This window comes from Corvus brachyrhynchos, unplaced genomic scaffold (genome assembly GCF_000691975.1).
Source record: "Corvus brachyrhynchos isolate BGI_N302 unplaced genomic scaffold, ASM69197v1 scaffold10, whole genome shotgun sequence".
NCBI lineage: Eukaryota > Metazoa > Chordata > Aves > Passeriformes > Corvidae > Corvus > Corvus brachyrhynchos.
Window position 1 is genome coordinate 8,959,183 of NW_008236180.1, and position 24,455 is coordinate 8,983,637.

At 44.7% G+C, this 24,455-nt stretch overlaps 1 protein-coding gene across 2 annotated transcripts in view; it reads right to left on the reverse strand.

The window, feature by feature from the left end:
• The window catches only part of TSHZ2 (teashirt zinc finger homeobox 2), a 214,603-nt gene that overhangs the window by 9,758 nt on the left and 180,390 nt on the right, over positions 1 to 24,455 (reverse strand). The gene's annotated exons all lie outside the window — the stretch shown is intronic.

Genomic DNA, 24,455 nt, shown 5'->3' on the forward strand with positions numbered 1-24,455 from the left:
AATGAGGCAGGCAGTAAGTAGAGTGAAAGTCAATCTGGAGAGAGCACAGAGGGAAAAAAGAGCTGCAGTGGGCAAAGAGAAATATGTTACTGAAAAATATATTATCTGTTCAAGGCCATGGATATTTCAGCAAACACAACTCAAATCCTGCAGTGTGTTCTCTGTGTTCTGGCTAAATCAACTGGAAATTCAGTAGCAGCTTTATTTAAAGTAAAATAAACTCAGCTTTTCAAAAAATTCCATATGAAAACAAAAAAGTCCATTGACTTCATGCTAGTTAGTTCATCATTTGGTTTGGTTTACAATATCTTCACCTTTTCAGTTTTCACAGCGATGCTGAGTTTTGCATTGGCAACTCAGACCTGCTGTGGAGAAACTCTTGGAAGGGAAGACGAGGTTTTGGCAGCTGAATGTAGAGACTTTTGGCAACGGAGGATGCATCGAAGTCAGTTTGAAATTGTGGTGAATACCTTGGATTGTTATTCCCACTTAAAAGATATTAAAAGCAATCCATGTTGACACTTTAAGATGTTGCCTTTAGGTTTCAGAGGTAACGCTCCAGAGCAGTTCACACTTTGCAGAGCTATTATTTTTCACTGCAAAAGGGCACAGCTGTGCCAGTTTACACCCTGTTCAAATCCTAAAGAAATCCAGAAGCATTGCTATCGTAGGGCCTAGAGCTGACACGCAGCAATGCTGTGGCCAAATTCTCACTATGGAATCACCTCTGCAAATGATCCAAGTGAGACTGTGGGGATGGCACAGGCATTGGGCTTTACCTTTCCAAGCAGAGGTTTCCAGGATGGAAAACTACCTGTGACATCCCACCTTAGTCCTGCCTTGGATCATGCCAAGCCCTGCAGCACCTGCCTTCCTCGTGGATGTGGGACACTGGTGACCCAGCTGAGAGCAGGAGTGGGGACTCTTCACCAGGTCAACTCTGCCTCCAGAACCTCGCTAGGATCATTAAGCAGAATTAGTGTCACTGAAAGTGCTCAATCTAGGAAGGAGTCTTGAAGTTACAGCAAAGCACTGGTTCCCTGCCACTGGGAAATATTTATAAAAACTTGGATTGGAAAAATGAAAAGCCAAACTCCTGCCTCCTTTTCTTTCAGTGTCATTGTGAGGAAGGCCCTGAGACTTTTTAATCAGCATAGCAATATTCCTGGTCACTTCCCTGGCACAGAACAACCTTGAGGACACTGTTAGCCCTGGGCAGACACTTCAGAGGCACACTGGTCAGGGGCAAGGTCCATGAGAAACTCTTCTGGCAACAAATAAACTTTTGAGGCTCAGTGTCCATGTACTTGACTAATGGTAACATCTGTGCACAAGTAAAATCAGTTGGGACTTGGCATTGATTTCCATGGGATAAGTACTTCACCCCAAGGTCTTTTGGCCAACTGAAGTCTCCATCCTTGTGGGTTTTGTTGGCTTGTTTTTTTTTTTTTTATTGATACCACTGCAGGCTGGGACAGGACTTTGGGAAATTAATTAGTGTGAGCCCTGATCAATAAAGGTCATAGTTTATGTATTTCATTATCAAGTCTGTAAGAGATTCAGGGAGTTTGTGGAGAGCTTGTCACCTGCAGTCAGGGCAGAGCAGCCTGCACATTCCAACAGCTCTTGATGGGCAGAGTCTGGTGCTTCCTGGGCATTTGCTGAAATGTAGCTCACCCTGTGCCATAAAGAAAACTCCATCATTTAAATCATGTTCTGAAAATGTGGCTGAGGGTGTTCATTATACTGATGTCTTGTACAGCATATGTGAAATATCGGTTGCAGATACTGAAGCTTTGCTTTTATTTAACACTAATTATCGAGCCATCAACAGATGTAAAAAGTCGGCTCTATTTTAATGTGGATGTGTCAGGACTCAGCTTTCCTCCTAACAGCCGCCTTCCCACTCCTTGTCCATGGCACAGCTTCCCTCTCCTCATTCGAGCACTGCCAGAAAAACACAGCTGTGAAACCTCTGAAATGGGAGCTCTCAAACACGTTTGCAGCCCAAGACAACTGTCGAGTGTGTGTCAGCAGCTCGTGGCACGCCAGGCCCCAGCGGTGACACCGGCCCTGCTGGGCTGGGCACGGCCCACAGAGCTCACAGGGCCTGGCTGAGCTGGGCTCCCAGCTCACACAGCAGTGCCCAGCTCGCCTCCCACACCCCAGTGCTCCTCTGCTCTCTCCAGTGTCTCCTTTTCCCCTTATCTCCATGGCCAAGAGCCACGCTAACAGAGTGACGTGGCCGCCCGGGGGGCTGCCTGCTCATGGGATGGTTTGCAAGTCATGGAATCCCAGAATGGTTTGGGTTGAAGGGACCTTAAAGCTCATCTCATTCTACCCACACCTTCCAACTATCCCAGGCTGCTCCAAGCCCCATCCATCCTGGCCTTGGACACTTCCGGGGATCCAGGGGCAGCCACAGCTTCTCTGGGAACCTGTGCTAGGGCCTCTCCACCCTCACAGGGAGGGATTTCTTCCTGATATTTCACCTCAATCTCCCCTCTTTCAATTTGAAGCCATTCCCCCTTGTCCTGTCACTACATGCCCTTTGAAGAGTCCCTTCCAGCTTCTTTGTAGGCTCCTTCAGATCCTGCAAGGTGCTGTGAGGTCCTTCCAGTATCTGAAGTCCTTTTCTTGAGGATTGCTGTCACCGTTTGATTTTTGGGTTCTGCCACCTCTTCAGTGGCATGGCCTGAGGTGGGATGGAACTCCAGAGCCAGGCAGCTTCATGTATTTAGAATGTCTTCCCTCTATTTCCATGTCTTAGCCAATATCATTTTACCAGCTCCTATTTATGCAATGGGATAACAAAAATCACAATATTCCTCTGATCCACCCACCGCAATCCATGGGAGTCTATGGATCAAAACTTTTCCAGGCTGCAGCTGTACCTATCATAATAAATTGCAGGACTCTTTAAGGCCACATAGAAAGACACAGACAGGCCCTTTGTGGTTACCAAACATGTTATCTCTCGATGTCATTTTTGACCTACTTTTGCTAGATTTTTGCAGCAGCACAAAATCTGTTCCTTAAAGAACCCTGCCACATGCACAGTACCTAGAAAGGGGGAAACAGCAAATCTGGATATATTTTATTTCATTTAGGACTCCTCTCACCATGAATTACAATGTTACAGACTCTAAATGCCTTCTCGTTACCCATAATTATAACTAAAATTATATCAATCTAAACAGTAACTACTGGAATGATTCATCCTGATTGGGAGGAGCATGCTCCCTGGAGTTCTGCCTGCCCATCCATTTTAAAGCCTTGTGGCAGGAATAGCTTTCCAGAAGGTGATTTAACAGCACATTAAATAAATAAACAGAACATATTTGTTTCAGCAAACACGCTCTAATAGGATGGGAAAACATTTTGGGAGAGGTAGCAACAACCCTCATGAAAATTAAATCCTTCAGTTCTCACCTTGCTCAGGGTGCAGCACCCACCCAAAGGCAGGCAGAGGCTCCAGGTGATGCCAGCAGGGAAAATCTCTCATGTCCTGCACAGTGAAGGGCCCCACAGCCCACCAAGGTCACCTCATGTCCTTGCAGAAGCCACCAATCTGTGAATATTCACCCTCAGCCACGCGGAGAGGGAAGTGTGGAAATCATTTCTGATCCAAGCTTGAGAGAGTGTGGGGCAAGACAAAGGAAATGTGGGCTCTAACTCAGCTGTGCCAGGGGTGTGTCTGCCTGAGCACAGAATTAACTGCTGTAACATCCAGGTGGATGAATTTAGAGACCTCCTTGCCTGGGATGATGCTTTTTTTCCTGATAGTTTGGGCAATCCAGAGCTTTGCAGGGAGCTGAGCCAGCAGCGGTGCAGGAGGGACGAGGAGCTCAGTGCTGAAGGGAACCAAAAAGAAAGATGGAGAGAGACAATTTCCAAAGGCCTGGAGTGCCAGGATAAGGGGGAATGGCTTCAAACTGACAGAGATGAGGTTTAGACTGGATATTGGGAAACTATTCTTCCCTGTGAGCTTGGGGAGGTGCTGGCACAGGTGGCCCAGAGAAGCTCATGGATGAGTCAGACAAAAACTGGGGCTGCAGATCCCCGTGGCTCCAGAGAAACCCAGTGGAATCCTGGGCTGCTGGAAAGAGGGGGATTTGAGCCAGTTGTGTTGAGAGAGGCCAGGATTTCACTCCTGAGCCCAGTGTGGGCCTCGCAGTGACACAGGACACACATGTGCTCAGTGACACAGGGCACAAAGGTGTGACAGGTACCTGGTCCCCCAATTGCTTCTGCACAAAAAGCCCAGTACAGAGATGTCTGCAAGAATCACAGACTTGAAGAGAAAAGAAGAATTACAGGGAACATTTAACTTTTATTCCTATAAATAAAGTATAGCCATCAAACCACAATGTATTTGGGAGCACATGTTATTGACAGCCTATTCTTGGAGGGGGGAAAAAAAGTGGATTTTTTGGCAAAGTTTCCAAAAGATTAAATTGTTCATTGTACAGGGCACCATCTGCCCTTGGAGAGAGATTTAGTTGATGGCAGCTGCAGCCAAAGTGTGGAAGATAAAGCTGAATTTCTGGTTTCTTTTCAACTAGCAACTGTCATTACAGGTCACATGCAAACTGTGTTATTTTCTGTGACAAGCAGGTTCTGCAGGATTGGGTGCTCACTACATTTTAAAGTGCCACCTGTAAAGATCCCAGCTGAGAAACAGCTTTTGGAACACACCTTGCAACACGTGAATTTACAGCAGATAAGAAAAAGCAATTATGGCCCAACCATCTGGACACTGGCTGTGTGCTCCAGGCCCAGGCTTAGGGGATGGAGGTCGGGAGGAACTGGTGGTAGATCCCTTAATTCATGTGGGTGCTTAAAAAGGCAGAATTGTTATCTGCAAGTGTTCACTCAACTGTTGCATAATCCACAAGTGCCTCCCTGTTTACCTTGGGGTTCAATTCCCCGTGAGATTAAACTTCATATTTTTTAAACCCTGAAGAGAATTTCTAAATCACCAAACCAGAGGCTGCTGAGGGTGGGGATTTTCCCACCTCTGAGCTATGACACTAAAATGTCTTGATTCACTGCAAGGCAGCAAAGGCCACTTGAGACTGGGGAGATGCTGATCTGTCTCCGCACTTGGAGTTACTTAAATATCACACAAACCTCATCCTGGCTACAGCAAACCCCTCCAGGAGGGAATTTGTACCTCCTCCCTCTCTCCTGAACACTTCCACAGGAGAATGATGTTCCCTCTCTCCTCGTAACAAAACAGGAGGGGAGAAGTTAAGAGCACACTGGTAGATTTTATTAGGACTAAGAAACAAAGCAAAACAAAAAAGCAAACCCAAAGCTCTTTCCTTTCATCCCTGCCTTGCTATGAAAATGCCTTCATATTTGCAGGCTTGCTGACAATATTTCAGGATGGTACATCACACACCGTCTCGTCTGGAACAGCAGACATTGTCAGTGCTGGGAGACAGCCACTCTCTGGTTTGTACTTCACAAAGATTCTCTATAAAGCATTTCTATAGAAAAAAAAAATAAAAAGATTTTTGAAATTTGTGAGTCTCTTAGCCTTTCAGACAAGGATGGGTTCTGGTTAATTTTCCTCTGATGATTTCCACATTTTCTGCAAGGAAAATCAACAGCTACCATTGCCTTAAGACAGACTGAACTAGTTGTAACATGCCTAGATATGAGAATTTTTTTTCATGTGAAACAACTTGCAGGACATAAATTTGTTCTTAAGTTTATTCTGTTCAGTTTAACTTGTTGGTCTTCTCTCCTATTTTATCACAGTAGAATGGGATCGTGTTTTGAAACAGAAAATGCTACTGTTGGTAGCTTCTTAACTAGTCTGCTGTGATTAATCCATGCATTTGGATAATAAGATTATTTTTTAACTGGGTAGGAGCTTTGCCTTTCCAACAAAACACTGCTCATCATTTCAGGTGTCAGTGCCTCTGATGGCTCCGTGATGTGCCCAGGCCATCCAAGCCAAACCCCCTTGGGAAGGCTCCCACTCCAGTGTCTCTGCTGCTGCAGAACAGACCCACACTCACCCCCTGCCTTTCCCTAGGGAAATGCACCTTTTTCCATCCTCATCTGACTGAGCCCAAATGCTTTCGGGATTGGGGCCTTTTTAAGAGACATTCAGAAAAATGTTTAATTTTTAACACTCTGCCTGTTTGGGTTCCTTTTTGCAGAGAGCATTAGTGGGTAGGAGTGGAGGCTGCTCATGTGAATTAGTGTGGGATCTGCTGCTTTCTCCTTTCTTTGTGAGGAAGCTCTTAAAACACAAATTCCCACCTTAAAACCCAAACGGGAGCGAGCTGTGAGTAAATCACGGGCTCCGTGGTGCCAGAGCTGCACATGCTCTTCTGCTGCTGATTTGTCTACAAAATATATCACATGCCAGTTACTTGAATTAGGATCATGGGGAGAAGGGAATCATTAGAGAGTAGAAGAAACTCTAACGCATAAAGAAAACTTATCCGTTTGTCTCCTGCGCGCCGCCTGTTTTATTTCCTCTTCAGGCGCTGACAGCACTGATGAGGCAAAGGATGCTGTAATCCTGAGCGATTGCTTTTGGGGGGAGCATCATTAGGGAGGGAAATGTTTGATACAGAGAGAGCTCTGCATTTCCAGGCCCTTTTCTGTGGTCATTCCGAGGTGCTGGAAGGTGAAGGCACAGCCTGGATCTGGTATTTCCCTCCTGGAGCCGTTTCCTTTGCTCTCAGAGTGCCTTGGAAAGCCAGGTAAATTAGACTTGGAGAAAGGGACACTGCATCTTTGAGTAATGAGGCTGGGAAACAGGGAACACATTTTCCACTAGCTCATGTCTCACTGTATGGCATTCTGATTTCCTGACACTTCATAATAAATCATTGCTTATCACTCACATGGGAACATAACATGGTTCAAGTTAAGATTCGTTAGTGATTGTAAAGAAGAAACATGAATTGCTCTCTATCAGGGCTTTTTGATCATCTTTCTGTCCACTGCAGGTGTTTTTTTAATCAGAATATTTACAGGAGCCATTGTCTAAGGCATAAATAAAAAGGAGAAGAAAGAGCAGAAAATATGAATAATGAAAATGAATTTATTTGTCTTATTTATGTGTTTATGTAAACATTTGGCAATTGCTTTGCATGGCAGCTTGTATTCAGTGTCACGGGCTGCTGCACCAACATAAGTTTGTAAAGCTGGGATTTTAAATATATATACGTGAGTGTGTGTCTATAAAAAAACCCTAAATGCCAATACATTCATTTTCTGGAGAAGAAGGTTCTAGCAAGCACATCCAGAGCCTGTTTGCTTTAGGATGGCTTCCACAGGGAGAAGAGAGTCTGATCCTGATCCTGCTGGCCCACCTTGGACAGGAGGAGTGGAAACCTGATGACCTCAGAGGCTGAGTTGTTCTAACTGGGATGAGACTGGGATGGTCCCTGCAGGCAGGGGTCCGTCAAAAGCTGTGGGAAACAGGGATTCACTTCAGAAAAAGGGATACCCAAGAGCTGGGACAACCTTCCTACAGCCCCTGTCCCCCCAGTGAGCTCAGGGATGGCAAATCTTGAGCTTGGATGGGTCAGGAATTGGGGAAGGAACAAGTGACAGGACAAGGGGAAATGGCCTCAAGCTGCACCAGGGGAGGTTTGGGTTGGATATTAGGAAAAATTTCTTCCCCACAGGGTTGCCCAGCTCTAGCAGGGGAGGAATCCCCATCCCTGGAGGGATTTAACAGCTGTGTGGCACCTGGGGACATGGCTGGCCTTGGCAGTGACAGGGAATGGTCGGACTCAAAGCTCTCAGTGGGCTTTTCCAACCTACGTGATTCCACCATTCCATGCATTCAGCTCTATATCCAGTTGGTTCACTGCCTTCTCTGACCTTCAGTGGACAGAATTTTTTCCAGAGCTCACAACTTTTTCCTCAGCAGTTTAGGGAGAGGGGTGAAAAGATGATGGGTTTACAGATGGTGTCAGTCGTGCTTTAGGGGAACAGGGAGTTTGGTATAAAAAGACCTAAAAACTGAGAAAATGGGAGCTCATTTAAAGCATTACAACAAATATGCAGAAATTTTTCACCAAAAAAAAAAAAAATTCTATTCCTTCGCTTGTTTTACAAATAGTTTTCCTTTAATTTCTTTCTTTATCTTTTGGGTCTGATTGTGGGAAGTACCTGAAACTTTGGGATGACCCGAGAGAAATCAGATAAGGGAACTATTTGCTGCGACTATGGCTTTGATTATTCCCCCTTCAGTAATTTGCTATTTACTACATTAATCAACGATATAATGTGTCATTTCTACTGCTCCCTGGCTGAATAATTTCCAAAACTACAAACAGCTTTCAAGATAGTTGCCAGACAGGCGCAAATTAATACTCTCAGAAATTCTTCCTAGAAATATTCCCATGAACAGAAGCTTTCGCACCCTCTATTTGTGTAAAGAGTTGGCTCAAAAAAAAAAAAAAAAAAAAAAAAAAAAAAAAAAAAAAAGCCAAATGATTATTTTAGGCAAATTCTTGCATGTATTTTTTCTGGTTTTATATATATTTCTATCTAATATTTATGAAAAATATGCAGTTTAGAATAAGCAGCCTTGGGAGACAAGATGGCAGTGGAAGTCCATATGGAGTTAACTCTTTGTAGGATTAATTTAGTAGTTACAAAAAGGAGGGATCTGATTGCTTTCACTGAGGCAAATAATCCCCTTGATTTGTGGGACAACCTGTCTGAGCAGAATGGCACACGACCAAGGGATTGTAAATTGTAAATCAGGCGATCCAGGTGGTCCTCCTCACAAATTCCAATATTTGTGGCTGCTCCAGCCTCTGCCTCTGATCCCCAGCCTGCTCTCCTAAACTCAGTTTCCCTCCTTGTGTTCATGGTCCCTGGAAGTCCCTGTAAGACTTTGCCTTGTGCTCAGAAAACCCCAAACCCTCTACAAGAAATGCATTATGCACAAAAATGTGAAATCCCCCTAATATCAAGTTTTTAAAAGAAAAAACAATTCCGTTCTGGTAAAGCACAGCATTGGATGTATTTATTGTACCTTACTTTTCGCCTACTACCAAGAGATGATTAGAGCCAAGAATTAAACTCCTCAACTCTTGACCAAGGAAAAATCCATGGTTTTTCCAATATATCTGAGCCAGGCTCTTAATCTGCACTTGCTCGAAGTGGTGCAGTGAATGGGAATATTCTCCATTTATTTTGGCTTACACTAAACTGGAATTTTTGCCCCATAAGCTTCCTGTGATTTTTATGAGTGAAACTGCCTTTGTCAGCATTTCTAATATTTCCCCATGGAAATGGTATTAAAAATCAGCACATTTGCCCTACAATCTCACGTCTTACCCTTAAGAAATGAGGACTTTTGGAAGATTTTTTTGTTGTTGTTCTCTCTGTAGGAATATGGCTTAATAAAAACCTCAACCAGAGCCTGGAAGGAATGCTCTATCTTCAAAATGTTAATTCTGTCTCCATCCATGCCTGGGTTAAAAACAGATATTGAAACAGGGGAATAAATATTTGACAATGCTGTTAAGGCAACTTTGCTAACGATTTTTGAACAACCTCCAACTGAGGTCTAAATGTCTGCAATATCCATAAACAACTCTATACTGTCCAATTAGGGAGACAAAGACATAGAGTCCTGTCAGGAAGATTTGCATGGCTAAGTGTCTGAGATCACGGAGCCGATGAGGGATCGCTGCCGTGCTGGGGGATGCACACAACGGATGACTATCATTAGGATATTACAGAGGCTTACACCTTCCCAATTACTGGCAGGATTCATTAGTTACTGCTGCATTTCCCTAATAGAATCCTCTCTCTTGGCTTATCGCTACCTTCCCTCTGTCTACATAAACCCACAACTCAGCAGTCGATCACCTATGAAAAATTAGACGCCGGAGCTTCCAGTGGCCTATTTAAAATGAAAAGGGAACTGAAGAAGAAATAAAGAACAAAAAAAAAAAGAAGAAGGGCTGGAATGCAGATATGTGGCATCAGATGGGTTTGGAATTCTCTTGCTATTGAACTATTTGAGGGAAAAAATAATCAGTGGCAGCTGCAGAGAGCAGCATCGTGGTGGGTTTAAAAGCACAATGAAAGTGTTTTACACAGCCCTGCGTACATGCACGAACTGGAGGCAGATTGCAAAGTGACAATTACTTAAGGCCTGCTAGGCTGAAGTTTCCCAAGTAAGATTGGTGAGGATTCCAGGGGCTCGGTGCTGCTGCAGTCGGCTCAGCCCCATTAAAGATAATGGTGTGAGCATTTCCATGCTGTCATCGTGTTACTATCAACAGCATTATCAGTATCAACTGCTTCTACAATTATGCACAATGCACAATTATGCACTTCCTGCACAAAGACTTAGCAACCACCAAACTCGTTTTCTTTTTAAATACACTGAAAAGGATGTAGATTTCAATCCTTCATCTGCTCACAGACGAAACAACATTTCCAAATCATCACTGATAGCATTTTTTTCCTCCCATTCTAAGGATGGCCAACTGTTCTCAGCGATTTCTATTACATTTCCTACCTATTATTTCATGTAATGGCATTCCTTAAATTTTAAATTAGCTTTGAAGAATAAAAATAATTGAATTCCTAAAAAAAATGTACATAGAGGGTGACAGGAGCTAATGTGATAATTTAAACTGTAAATGAGTCTTCACTTTGTGTTCATTAATTACAGCTAATTACTGAATTACAAACCTTCTTGGTTAGGCACTGTTATGTATTCATGTAGCATGTTGGATTTCCAGCTGGTAGAAAACTGTTTTATAGACTTACAAGCTGACACACCAAGCTAGCGCCGAAACAATTCCGTGGGAGAAATAAAGGGAGGGCGGGGGGCACGCGCCTGCTCCTGCTCTGTGAATCCAGGCAGTGAGGAGAAACAGGGCTGCAAACCTGAGCCTCAGGTGAGCCAGGATCCCGTGTGTATAATTAGGAAATATTTGCTGTATTGGGAAGGCAGCGTGAGCCTGCCCTGCTCACTCCTGTTTTACACCAGTTAATTCTCTGGTTTAAGCAGAGTTCCTCCTTCTCAGGGCACAGCAGAGAGGTAGAAATGCCCCTGGAAATGGGGCCAGTGCTCCCAGCACTGATGCTTCGGCTCTGCTCAGGAGCAGCAGGACGGTGATGGCAAACTGAGCATCCCAGGCAATGTGCATTGTGTTCCATACACGAGTGCTCATTGTTCCTCGCTGAAGGAGCGCCTCCAACGCTGTAGGGCCGTCTGGAGCATTTACTCAACAGTCTCTGCACTGAATGGCTCTGTCCAAACCTCTCCTTTGGATCCCTTTTGTCTGCTGATGGTTTTTATGGGAGCTGAATGCAGGAGCTGAAATCTGTCTCTCTGTAGAGTGAGCAGCACGGTGACAGAATCAGCCATGGTGAGGTTGTGTGAGCTACAGAGCTCAGTGCCCACAGAGACAAATGTGGCAAGTGGCAAAACAAAGAAACCCAAACCTCACCTGCATTTCTGTAAAGGCACAGACAGAAGAGACAGAGATTTTCCTTTCACTGGCATTTATTTTCCAGTACTTCATGTGTTGCGTTCTCTTTTAACAACGCAGGCCAGCAGCCTATTCAGACCCCTGAGCCCACACCAGTCCACCTGCCCTGCTACAGGAAATCCAGCAGAGATTGCAAGAAACTGTGGAATCAAATCATTACCTTAAAACTGTTTAATTAAATTAATCTAACACCCACTGTGTCTTCCGGAGTGGGGACTGAGAAGACACAGACCAAGGGTTCAGTGTTGGGCCTGGAGAGCAGATCCTTCTCAGAAGGTTGGGCCTGTATTGGAAGAGTTCAGCTGAATAATTCTCAACAGCCAGAAATGAAGAGCCAGATCCCCAGCTGATGTAACACTGTGTAGCACCATTAATTTCAGGAGAGCTCTGTTGATTCCCAGCAACTGAGGAACAGCTCAATAGGTCTGTAATAATAAAGACTCTGCTGAAAAGCCCCTGAAAGCAGCAACACTAATGTGTGACTGCTCACATAAACACCAGTTCAATGACAAGGCTTTTCGTCCTAAGAACTAGTCTGTGTCTTCAGGTTTCATGAATAGTACTAGGCTTTTGTCCTTAAATAATAATTTTCATCTGGAGAATGGCACACTGACTTGTTCTAACACCAACAGAGATTCAGCAGTAGGCTTCTCAATGGGATTTGTGTCATGTCCTATTCCCTCATCACCTTCCCATGCTGCCTCTTCTCTTTCAGGGTATGAAAAGAGATGGGGAAACCAGGGCAGAAAAGATGTGCAGGCAGAAATTCCTTTTATTCTGTGGGTAGTAACTCTCTACTATCATATAAAGATAATGACTTTCATTAATCTTCTGTAGGTCTTTAATCAAAGGATTTTTTCACTCCACGCAGAGACACTACTTAAATGCTACTAAATGTTAAGTAAAAATGAGAATTCTTGATCTCAGATACACAAAAGTAGTGTGAGAGGTAGCACAGTGCAGCACAGTACCCATAGAGGCTCAACACTAGAGGTGAGTCTGCTGTTCAGGAAGTTACCAGCCACCATTTCCAGGCAGTCTTTGACCCAACTTGTTTTCATGTCTCACTCCTTTTCAATCTCACAGTCTCTGACATGCAAATCTGCACTGAAACTGAGCCTTCCAGATGTGCCGAGGGAAGCAGGGGCCTCACACCTACTGGCAGATCAGTGCACCTAACGCCCTTTGGCTTTTTTCCCCTCTCTTTAACAGAAAGGCTGATTACTCCATTAGCTGAACAACTTGGAAGAAATGACAAGGAACTAACAAGAGGGTAACACTGTATTTTCTATTTGTTTTCCTCCGTTGCAGTGGTGCTAATTAGAGGAGTTCTTGATACGGAGCTCTGGGAATGCTGATGAGAAGCACACAAAAGGCTGGAGTGCCTCTTCTGTAGAGCACTGGATGCTCAAAGACAGCAGCTTGTGGACTCTCACTGCCCTGCACCCCCACACTGCCTCACATTTGAGACATCATGGTGCTTGATTTTAGAGGTGGGACACACCAGCCTTTCTGATGCCTGAGCCCTCACTTAGGGGTGAGTAAATTCACCTTAACTCACAGCTTATCATAACAAAATATGTTTTCAAGCAGAAATATCAAACCTGTTTGGAAGGGAAGGGAGGCAGAAATGAGGAGGGGATGTGTCTCTAGAGGGGACCTGGGCTCTGTGCTGCTCACAGGGCACGGGCTGCGCCGGGTGGGAGTCATTACTCACCATCCTTCCTGCAAAACCCTCCCTCCCTGGAGCCTGCAGCTTTCATCTCTTTGGGAAGGCCAGCCTCAGAGGTTGGGAAAAAGGGAGACACTGCCCTAACTTCCCAAATGCCACCAACAACAGCTTTTCCTTCAAAGCTTTCCACCCCCTCTTGGGCTCAGGAAGGGGTCGTGGGGATGGAGGCTGGGAGGGTAGGACAGCACCTCTTTCCCATTCACCAAGGTTTGATTCCCTTTATGAGCACGATCCGCCAATCCGTAATCAAGGGTTAATTTCACAGCTCACTGCTTCATCTAGCATAATATCCATTCAGACTAATTAAATCTGTCTAATAATGTGAGTGTCTTTGTCTTTGTTCTTTCCATTCTTTGTTTTACACCCTTCACATCTCATCTCCAGAACTACACGCCATCACACTCTGCTTGACAAGCAGAATCCATCCCTAAAATTAAAACATTCCTGACCTATCTGCGATGACAAGGCAAGCAAGCTTCACAGCGCTGCGGCCCATGAAGGGAGCTGACACATTTGTTTTTAATTTCAAAAGAGTAGAAAGTGAAGATCTGACCCTGTCAATCAGGCCCTGTGACAAGTTTAATCATTGCTGCCCCACAAAAATCACGGCTAAATAGGAATGCAAATAATGTATCACAGGGCTCTTATAAATGCTAATCAAGGAGAAGTAATCAACTGACAATTTCACTGATCTCCTTTCTGAAGAAGTCAGTCAACGCACTGTCTCTGGACCACAAAGAGAAGAAAAGACAAAAGGCATAGATGCCGTTTCCCAAAAAAAACTATCCTTTTTCAGGGCTTTCTTTTTCTTTTTTATAGAGAAAAACAGAGAATTCACTCTTTTTGATCCTCCACTGAACTTTAAAGCAAAGCTGTTTCTCAGGAACTTGAACAGTTATATGTCAAGTGTACTTTATTAACAGTACCCTCCCAACCCAGAGACAGCACTTGGAAACTTCTGCTAAAATAAAAATCTTCATTTGTCTTTGTCATTCATCCATCTTCAAAATTCTTCTCCGTCTTAACAACTTCTGTCCTCTACGGGCAATATATTTAGTGATATATGAAGTTTTACAAGTGGAAAGCTAATAGTTGAGCTCACATTTTTTTTCTAGCAGCTCCCCTCCTCCCAAACTGGAAAAAGAAATATCATGTTTAGGATTTATTTCAGTGCAAAAGCTTTCTTCGGCAGCAAGATTTTTAAACTGACTCTCCTTTTATGACCTTTTTAATGTGGTAAAGAACAGACAGCTCAGGTATAATTCTGGTCTTTCACTCACAAATTCTGCATGGCAAGAAGCCGTGACTTCACCTAGGTATGGAGCCGAGGAGGGCCCAGGACAGGCAGATGCACAAGCCCTGTAAAGCAATTCATGTTCTCCTCTCACTGGTTTGCTGTGCTGGGTCCTGACAGGGCCCATCAAACCTCAGAGTCACTGTGCTGGCACAGAACAAAAGGAGATGGTTTGGCCAAGAAAACTCAAGGCAGGGAGATGTAAGTAGCATAAAGATTGCTCTAAGAGGTAAAGTTCAAAGAATCTGGTTGTTTGAAGTTTGGTTGGGTTTTTTTTTGTTATTATTAAACTCCTTTCCTACATGGAGCCAATAGATGAAATAACCTGAGGAGGGCTTCAGCAACGGAGACTTGGGCTACCAGCGGGGTTTTGAAATAGAGATCTTCCCCTACAGCACAGCCTGGTGCTTTCCAGCCCATGGCAGTTACCCACAGCAGGATAAAGCAGCAAGAGCAGCTTTATCAAAGTCAAAACTTTGTCCTGGGTTGTGTTTTGTGTTTGCAGGGCTGAGTGACACAGCTCGGAAGAGAGAGCAGCTGCTACACGGGATGGGGAAGGTGTCACCAAACCCTTTCCAGACTGGGCTCTGAATCACCAGATTTACACACGAGCAAATTAAAATGGGAATAATCTTTGGCCAAACCCAAGTTTCCAACTTCTAGAAGCACTGGGGCAGCAGCAGAAGCTTTGGTGCCACTTCAGTGAGAAATGAGAGCTGGAGCTTCGTCACGCAGCACTCGCTGCCAGACGGGGCTGTTCCAGCAGCAAACTCTCCATGCAGGGTGAGCGTTGAGGGTGGGAGTAGCAAACAGAAAGAGGAATTGAAAAGCACTTTGCAGTTGTCATGTCACTTAGCAACAACCTTTCCTGCTGCACATCACCACGGGCATAGCAGGAGCCTGCACAAAGCACAGGCGCCGAAATCCGGGCTGAGTGAGTGTAGGAGGGCAAGAGGAGCTCCACCAGCAGCTCATCACACACAGCTGTCATTTATTATTTGAGACACGTCTCACATTGCTATCCCTGGGCTTGGGCTTCTCCTGAACAAACTCTGGATCCAGCCAGCACTGATCTTCTGGTGTTAATGCAGAGTAAATGACACAAACCCTCCTGGAGGAGGACACCAAAGTTCAGCTCTTTGTTTCCCAAATGAACTCCACTGAAGTGGAGTGGAGAGTGGAGACTCTTCTGTCTGCAGTTTCACTCTCAAATAAACACCTTTCTTTCTTGCCTGCTTCAGTTTCCCAACTTTTTCCCTGTAGGATTCCCACTGTCCTCTCTCTTTATGTGCTGGATTTTAATCAAAAGGTCCAGACCTGCAAGTCCTCAACCCCTAATACTTCTTCCACAAGGTAATGCTGTGGATCCTATCAGCTGTTTCTGTCAAGTGGAGAATCTGCCTGGGCCCTGATAAACAGAGGAGTAGATCCCTTCCTGCAAGGCAAAGTGGCTGAAGTAAAAATTCTGGCACAAAAAGAGAGACCTGTGCAGGTCACTTTGCAACTTCTAAGGAGGTTGAAAAGTCAGGCACCTCTCTGCTTTAATTATATCACTTGTCCTTATTTGTTTAGCTTCAAAGACTTAGGATTTAATTATTAGCTGTCCCCATACTGGTAGGGACCAGCTGAAGGGATGATCGTGGAGACAACACGAGGAACCTGTGATTCAGGACTTCCTTGAGCTACTGTTCTACTGCTCAGGAAGAAATGAAGGGGCAGGAACAGACCTGAGAGTCTGTTATTTCTATGTTTGCTCTCCGAATATAAAACTCTGCAAAGTGTATGAAATATTACATAAATAGAGCAATAGTATGTGCCAAATTAATAACACGCATTATCCAGCAGCTATGCAGTGATGCTTATTGTACAATCCTAAATCATCCTAATGGGGAGAAAAAAATCAGAATCCATCTCTTTGTGGCTGAGTTCCTCTCCTTGCAATCACCAAAAGTGACTTTTGCACACAGAATTGTTTGAGATGCATGATGGAAAGCTGGGCATTGCCAAGTGACCAGAGCACCCCACTGCCAACCAGGGGCTCCTGGGCTCTGATCCCAGAGGGTGCTTCTCTGCTTAAAGCCACTGCAGCACGATGCCAGTGTGCCTTGTTGTGGGGTGGAGAGCACAGCCTGGTTGTTAGCCCTCTGTTGGATACAGCCACACACCTTCCCTTCACCCAGGCACTCAGCCCTTGTGAATATCTGACCTTGCCATCATTGGTGGCAAATGTGTTCAGACCACGCTGCTCACCAAGTCTGCTTTTGTCCTGCCTACACATACACACACTCTCCAGCTCCAGAGGCCCTACCAGATAGACAAGAGACTCTTATTTTTTACAGCTGAGTTTTGTTTTTGCAGCTGCCAAGTAGCAAAGAAAAGCAACCCTGGTGATCTGGCCAGAGGATGTGTCCAGTGAGTCCAAGAGGCTTCCCCGGAGGAGAGCAATCACCACCTGCTGCCATCACACCAAGCCACTGCTGTGAGGAGCCAGCACAGGGTGGTGTTAATAAAATTCTGGCTCAGCCAAAAACCCAAGGCAATGTTGCAAAGGTGAACGAGGCTTTGGCACTGTAAGGATCTCGTTTCCATCAGGGCTCAGCCCCTGCTGCTGCTGCACAAGGTGAGCTCTGCTGGGGTTCACTCTGCAGGTCAATCTGATCCTGTGCCTGCCCTCTGTCACTTCGTACGCCATCAAAATCAGCAAACAATCGGCATTCAGCTCTGAAATGATCTCTCACCAGAGTCAAAGCAACTGGGAGAAAGGATCAGTTCTCCCCTTGGTGTGACCAGGACTCCCGTGGCTGCCACAGGCTGGGGTTTGGGGCTCTTGGACACAAAAGATGATCACAAAGAGAAGGGTCTTGCTGTTTTGTTGTCTTGCTTGGGCAGCCTGTGCCAGGGATCCTGCACAGATTATTTATGCCTTAAAATCTTCTGGACACAGATGTGACAATGAGCACAGAACCCAAAACCCCATCTGAGCAGGGCAATAAGGACTGGCACAACTCACTGCAGTGCAGACTGGCATTGCCTATTAAATCAAAGACTTTCTTGCTTGACCTGAAAGAGGAAATTCTGCAGTAAAATTCCAAGTGTAGAGAGCAGCAGAAGCTACAAACTCCAGCAAATGAATGCTATTATCTTACACGAAGAATACATTAATATAGATGACCGTTACATAACACACATTAACATAGAGTAATAATATATTTACTCAATATAGGCATGTTTTGACACAGTGCAAGCTGTGTGCAGTTGCTTAGAGAATTGGGGATTGTGTATTTTTACCAATATATTGAAAAACTTAATTTCAAAAGAAAAAGAAAGAAAGAAAGAAAGAAAGAAAGAAAGAAAGAAAGAAAGAAAGAAAGAAAGAAAGAAAGAAAGAAAGAAAGAAAAAGAGAAAGAAAGAAAGATGGTCTTGGGGGTACTTTGGTGCAATTCTGACAACTCGAAGTAAAATTCAGAGGAGCTTTGGCTCCCATGTCTGGAATAATTGAGCTATCAAATGTGTGTCTGTCAGATGTCAGTCATGTAACTGCACCTCAGCTGCACGTGGTGGATTGCACAACGAGCCAAAGGCTATCATCTCAAATCTGGGTGTGTTTGAGCTGGGGAATCCATGCTGGAGCAGGGATGGATCCTGCAAAGGGCCTCCGTGGCTCTTGGTGCTGCCTGTGGTCACTAAAGCACAACAGTTCTTCTGTGTCATTTAGGGACTTGAGCTCCTTAGTTTTGATCTTTTTGTTCCAAATGAAAAGGAAGAAGAAAACAATCACAGAAAAATTAAGACTCTCCTATATTGTCCTGTGGGAAACTCGTTGTATAAATCTGCTGCTAGAACAAAAGTTTGGTTGTAGCCATATGAGAATTAAAGTGAAAGTTAAAGGGAAGAATGTTATGTGATACAAGAAAAAAAACAAGCAACAAAACCAAATTAAAAAAAAAGAGAAAAAAAAAAAAGAGGCAGAAAAAAAGCAAAACCAGTGGAAAAATAACCTCTGCATTTCATAAATCCAGCCACATTCATTACTGCTTTCCTATCGCACCAAACTTTACATTGCAAATTTATCTTCAAAGCCTGGAGTCCCTCCCCCCAAGATGCTGCCTGGTGCCAGGCTGCTGCACTGCACAGTGGTGCTGGCCAGGACTTCAAGGATCCTGCTTTTCAGTAAGTAACAGGTTTCCCTCTCCTGAAATCCCAGGTTAAGTGACCAATCTGATCTCTGCACTTCCAAATCGCAGAAAGCCCAGGATATTGGTGTGCCTTGAACGAACGCTTCCTTATCCAAACAATACACCAAAACCAATCTTGGCCTTTTTGTCCTTTTACTTTAAGCTGATTAGAAAGTTGGTTCTGTAGTTGATTAAGTTCTGCAGAAATTGGGCTTGCGATGAATCATTAAACAAAGACATTTTTTGTACAGCAATAAAGTCTCAAATGATTAATTAAGGGCACAATGCCAAAACAAGTGTCTTTGTTTAAAACGCAGTGGACAAGACAGGCTTGGGAAAGTTGATGTCTTAAGTAGACGCCACAACATGTTTTTAATTATGTTCAGGAAGAAGAACAAGAATGGGAATTGCCAACTGTTTGGAAAGATAATTTTTTTTTTTTTTAGAAGAAAGATTAGAATAAAAAATAACAAACAGAGCATTATTGATTTAACACAAATGCCATTTGTTGGGCCTTTTGTAATTTCCTTATTAGTGTCATCATTCTGGAGTTCATATGCTCCCTTCTGTTATAGCATTTGGCACACATTCAGCTCCCAGCAATATGATACAGTAAACATTCAGTGACTGCTCATATTAAAATGTTTTATTTGCTGTAAGTGTACCAATGCTCAGGCACTGCTGGGCTCGTGGGGGGAGCGAGCGGAGCCTCCCCGGCCGCGCCCACGGGAGCCAACACAACATCCCTGCCCCAGCAGCTGCTGGTGGCCCCACCAGGAGGGCTGGGCAGCTGACACAGCACCAGCTCCAGCCAGTGCCTGTTCACATCTCCCTCCTCCCTGGGTTATTTTTGGGGTGTATTTGGGAACTTCCCAAATATTCTTTTCAGACTCGATTTTACAGGAATTTGCAAGTTTTATTCTAAAGGTTATTTCAATTCTATGTTGACAGTCACAGAAATGACCAGTCCTGTGTTTTCAGGTATGGAAAATTACCTTGGATGCTTCAGTATAGAGGAATCACATAATCACTTAGGATGGAAAAGCCCCCCAAACCCATTGAATCCAAGCTGTGCCCGATGCCCGCCTTGTCCCCAGCCCAGAGCACTGAGTGCCACCTCCAGCCCTTCCTTGGACACCTTCAGGGATGGGCACTCCAAACCTCCCTGGGCAGCCCCTGCCAAGGCCTGAGCACCCTTTCCATGCAGAAATTCCTGCTCTTGTCAACCCTCAGCCCCCTGGCACAGCTCGAGGCCGTTCCCTCTGCTCCTGTCAGTAGTTGCCTGGAAGAAGAGGACAAACCCCATTTTTCTACAACTCCAGGAGAAAGCTTAAGAAGTAATTAAAAACATAATTTGGCCCTTCCCACACCTCTGGAGTGGGTGTGTGACCTCCTGACCCTCCTCATTTGTCCGGCTAGAGATGGCACACGTGTAGGCATGGAATGAGGCTGGAATTCCAGGGCCTGCTCCTCAGCCTTGCTAGGACCAGATTTACATATTAACACCTCCCATTAGCACCTCCCAGCCTTAATGAGACAGAGCTATGTCTCAACTTGAATGTCTTCAACTTGAGAAAAGAGGAGAGCGGACATCCCAATTTTCTTTTCAGTCCTCCTGCTTATGTGGAGATCCAGAAGAAACATTGATGGATAATTATTTCTGGTGAACACACCGTTAATTTACCTGTGGGTCTGTGAGAGAGGGAAAGTTTTTTGACGTGGATTTCTTTTGAAAACAGAGCCAGGGGCTTTGCTGGGGAAGAAGCACAGGAGAGGCTGGGCTGGGCTGTCATTCCTTACCACGAGGGGCTGGGGAATGCAGTGGCTATGGGGTGATTTAGCTCAGGACAGCAGCCAAAAGCCAAATCTGCCACCAAATCTCTCTCTGAGGCCCGGGCCTGCCCTGGGTATCCATTCAGAGCTCAGGGCACTGAGTAAACACAATAACTAATCAGATGCAGTAGGTTGTCAAATCTATATGGGTGCTATAAAACCTGTAAGGATCCCCTTAGGCAATAATAAGAGTTGGGTGTGTAAATTCTGTACACAACAAAGCAGGAGAGATTCTAATGGGCCTCGGGAAAAGCAAAGAAAACATAGGTGGCATTTATAGCAAAAAAAAGGATGTGCACAAACCCCTTAAAATTTCTTCTCAGGCCTCCAATATTTCTGCTCACCTGGAAACTCCTTAAACTGCTCGAGGAGGAGCTGGGGTTTGCACCAAAGGGCTGAGAGCCCTCAGCCCCCTGGCCCTGGCTGGCATGGGGTGAGCACAGGAGAGATCCGGCTCTGTCGATCCTTCCATGTGCAAAGGTGGTGGGTCCAAAAGGAACTTTCCAAAAAAATAGTTGATGAGAAACATAACCTTCTAAAGTGCTTTTGAAGTGAGACAACTGGATGGAAAGAAGATAAACCCACCAGAACTTAAACAGATTGAACAATTTCTGCTGCTTTGACTGACTTTGTGAAGAAAAATAATATAAACACTTAAAATGCATAGAAGAAAAATAAAATTTCTGCATTTTTTTTAAATTTGACCTTACAAGAAATTGTAACACTTTTTTTTTTACTCTACATTTAAAGTCAAAAAAGGAGTTAAATAGCATTAGAAAAAGGTTTTTCCCATGACCTTGGAAGATGGGACTAAGCTAATCTTGGGACAGCCCTTCCCATACACAAGCACGAGAGGCAAACATGGGACACAAAACTTTGGTTCCTGTTGCTTGTGGAGGAGACAAAAGGGTTTCAGCCCAGAATTCTCAACAGGTTTTCCAACGCAGCCCGTCCTGGGATGAGAAAGCACCAGTGACAACAAACCTGAGGAAATCAGGGATGTATCCCACGGCAGTACAGGGCTAATCTAATGCCATGGCAACATGGAGCAAGCATCCTGCTGGGTGCTGCATCCCTGCTGCTGCTGCTGAGCCGGGCACAAGCCACAGGTGCTCCAGATCTCATAACGTGTCTTCCTGAAAGCCAAATACTCTTTCTAGCAGGTTTGTTTCATGTTTAGCCATCAAGCACCTCTTCTAAGTTGACTGATATTTGTCAAAGTCACCCCACACCAGCCCTCAAGCGCGGTCAGAAGAGAGAGCTGAGAAAGGTTTGGAGCAGCTGGAGGCCTTTCAGGGTGACCCTGGCTGAAGAATGGACCCACCAGCAGGAAATTGTCCAGGAGCTATTCCTGTGCCTCTGAGCAAGTCCTGTGCAGGGTTTTGTGCAGCTCTTAAGAGCAGGAAGATTTCCAGGCTGCTCTTTCTAGAGTCACTTAACATCTTAGTTTACCATGGCCTTATGTGAACCCCTACAATGGAACCACAATAAACCCTGTTCCTCCTCTCTGTTCATTGCAGAGAATTATTTGCTTTTCCAAATGGAAGTCTGAAAATCAGCAAGCAGCAGGTTGGGAGCCTCAGTCATCTGAAGGTATTTACAGTGGTTGCTTTCTTTGAAGGCAGAAATGTCCCATCAGACACAAAAATAGCTGAGGGGACCTGCAGCTCACAGAAAGGTGTTTTCCCCTCATGGGAACAGCATCATTAACTTTAAATAAGTCGTCCTTAATCTCTTGAGCAGTGCAAACAAACAAACAGATAGAAAAAACCAACGGAATGTTTTCCCTCTGCCTTTCAAAAGCACAAACAAAGGCTCGTTTGCCAGATGGACGCTTTCAGAGCTCGCCGAGGGTTGGGGAAGGCTGATCACTCAGCAGTGTTTCCTGACGGGCTATGGGGGAGTTTGCTCAGAAGCTTGGTGGTGCTTTAAGATATTCCAAGATGCACAAGCACAGCGTCTGCCTTCCAGCCCTCTTCGAGTGGGGGTTTACAGCTTTGGCAATAAACTGCACAATTATATTCGGGATGCTGCAGTGCCCAGGCATGTGAGTGGGAAGGCAGAAGTCCGTAAAAAAAGAGAAAAACCAAAAAAATTCCTGGCACTTGTTCTGCTGTAGAACACGTAAGTGAGATCACAGAATCACACAGTCTTTGAGGTTGGAAAAGACCCCCAGGATCATCGAGTCCAAGCTGTTCCTGATCCGCACCTTGTCCCCAGAGCCTTGAGTGCCACCTCCAGCCCTTCCTTGGACACCTCCAGGGATGGGCACTCCAAACCTCCCTGGGCAGCCCCTGCCAAGGCCTGAACACCCTTTCCATGGGGACCTGCTGCTGCCCACCCTGAGCCTCCCCTGGACCAGCCTGAGGCCGTTCCCTCTCCTCCTGTCCCTGTTCCCTGGCAGCAGAGCCCGACCCCCACCTTCCTGCAGTCTCGCCTGTATTTTAAATCCAAACGAAACTTTTATTTCAACCCCTTTGGATTTGTTTGCATCAAACTCTGGGTATGGTGAAGACCCCACCAGGAATGCTGAGCTGGGTAACTGATGGTGCAGGGGTGCGCTACCAACACAGAGAACTTTTAATAACAATTTTGCAAGGCTGCGTGGCTGGGTGCTCACCTAACAATGCGGATGCAAATCGGCATTCATAATTTAAAGGAGTCCTTTTTGTGCACCCCAGCAACAGGAGCCGGATGCAGACGGAAAACGGAAGACTTTCTCCGGATACAGAGAGGATCAAGCAGAATCTCATTAAGGACCACTTCAAAGATCAGTTCTTCATTTCCATACAAACAAGTTTAAATTATCTTGTGTGAATCTGCTGTTAGCTGTTGCACTGTTCCATTATGCATGATTCTTGACTGCTTGTATCGTGCAAATCTGCACAGGGCTCCATTAGTGATTTTCAGTGTTATGCTAAAGCTTGCAAGTGGTCATGTTATTAGGTTAAAGTACTATATTTTGCATATTTATTCTGCCTTACCACATTTATTACTTCTGGTACTGCCCAAGCAGAATTTTGCGTGCATTTGTCCACCTACTCTGCATGGCTTGTGTGTGACTGCCACTACAACCAGGGACAGCTGGAGAGAGGATGGGCCCTTGCTCCCACTTCAACTGTGGTTTCGATCCACTTCTGGAAAAAACACAATTCCTGCAGAGAAGCACTGCAGATCTATCAGCCTGAATCTACAAAATTAATCCTTTTAAATAACTCAAAATAAACTATGTGACAAATTTCATTACAGCATAAATTATTGCCTTTATTACAAAGGATTTGTTTTTACACTTTGGTAATTTAAAGAAGCTTTTCCCGGGATTTTTCATCTATAAAAATAAAAGTGCTATCATCTGGTTTGTAGGTCTTTATATTTGTCTTACTTCTGGGAAGCACCATATTATTAACTTTCATGGAATACATTCCGTTCTCAAATTACTGAAATCATCTCGCTCGCTTCAGGGATATTTGTATTAGGAAAGAGACTTGTTACAAAAATCAGGAACAGAGCTGGTGTGTTACAAAGACAAATATATCATTCATTATCCTCATGAAAATAATTCACCCTTTACATATTGGTTATTTTGCAAATCTTTGAGTCACGGATGAATGCTCAGGGGATGCAGAGGGAGAATATGGGCAGGAGAGCTCAGAGGTGCCTAAAACCTTCCTAGTGAGACTTGAACAGGTGTTTTGGGTTGTTTTGGTTTTTTTTAATTGAAGGAAATTGTGCAAAAGACAACAACAGAATTTCCTTCTGCTTCCCAGATGGGGCATTCCTTTAAAAATAATGTTGGATTGGCCATTCAGCTGCACCTGAGTGGCAGCATCTGGTGAGACCACAACTGAGAGAAAGTGCTCATCTTTTCCAGCAAATCCTCTGTTTGCAGCCTCTGTTTGAGCTTCCCCAGGAA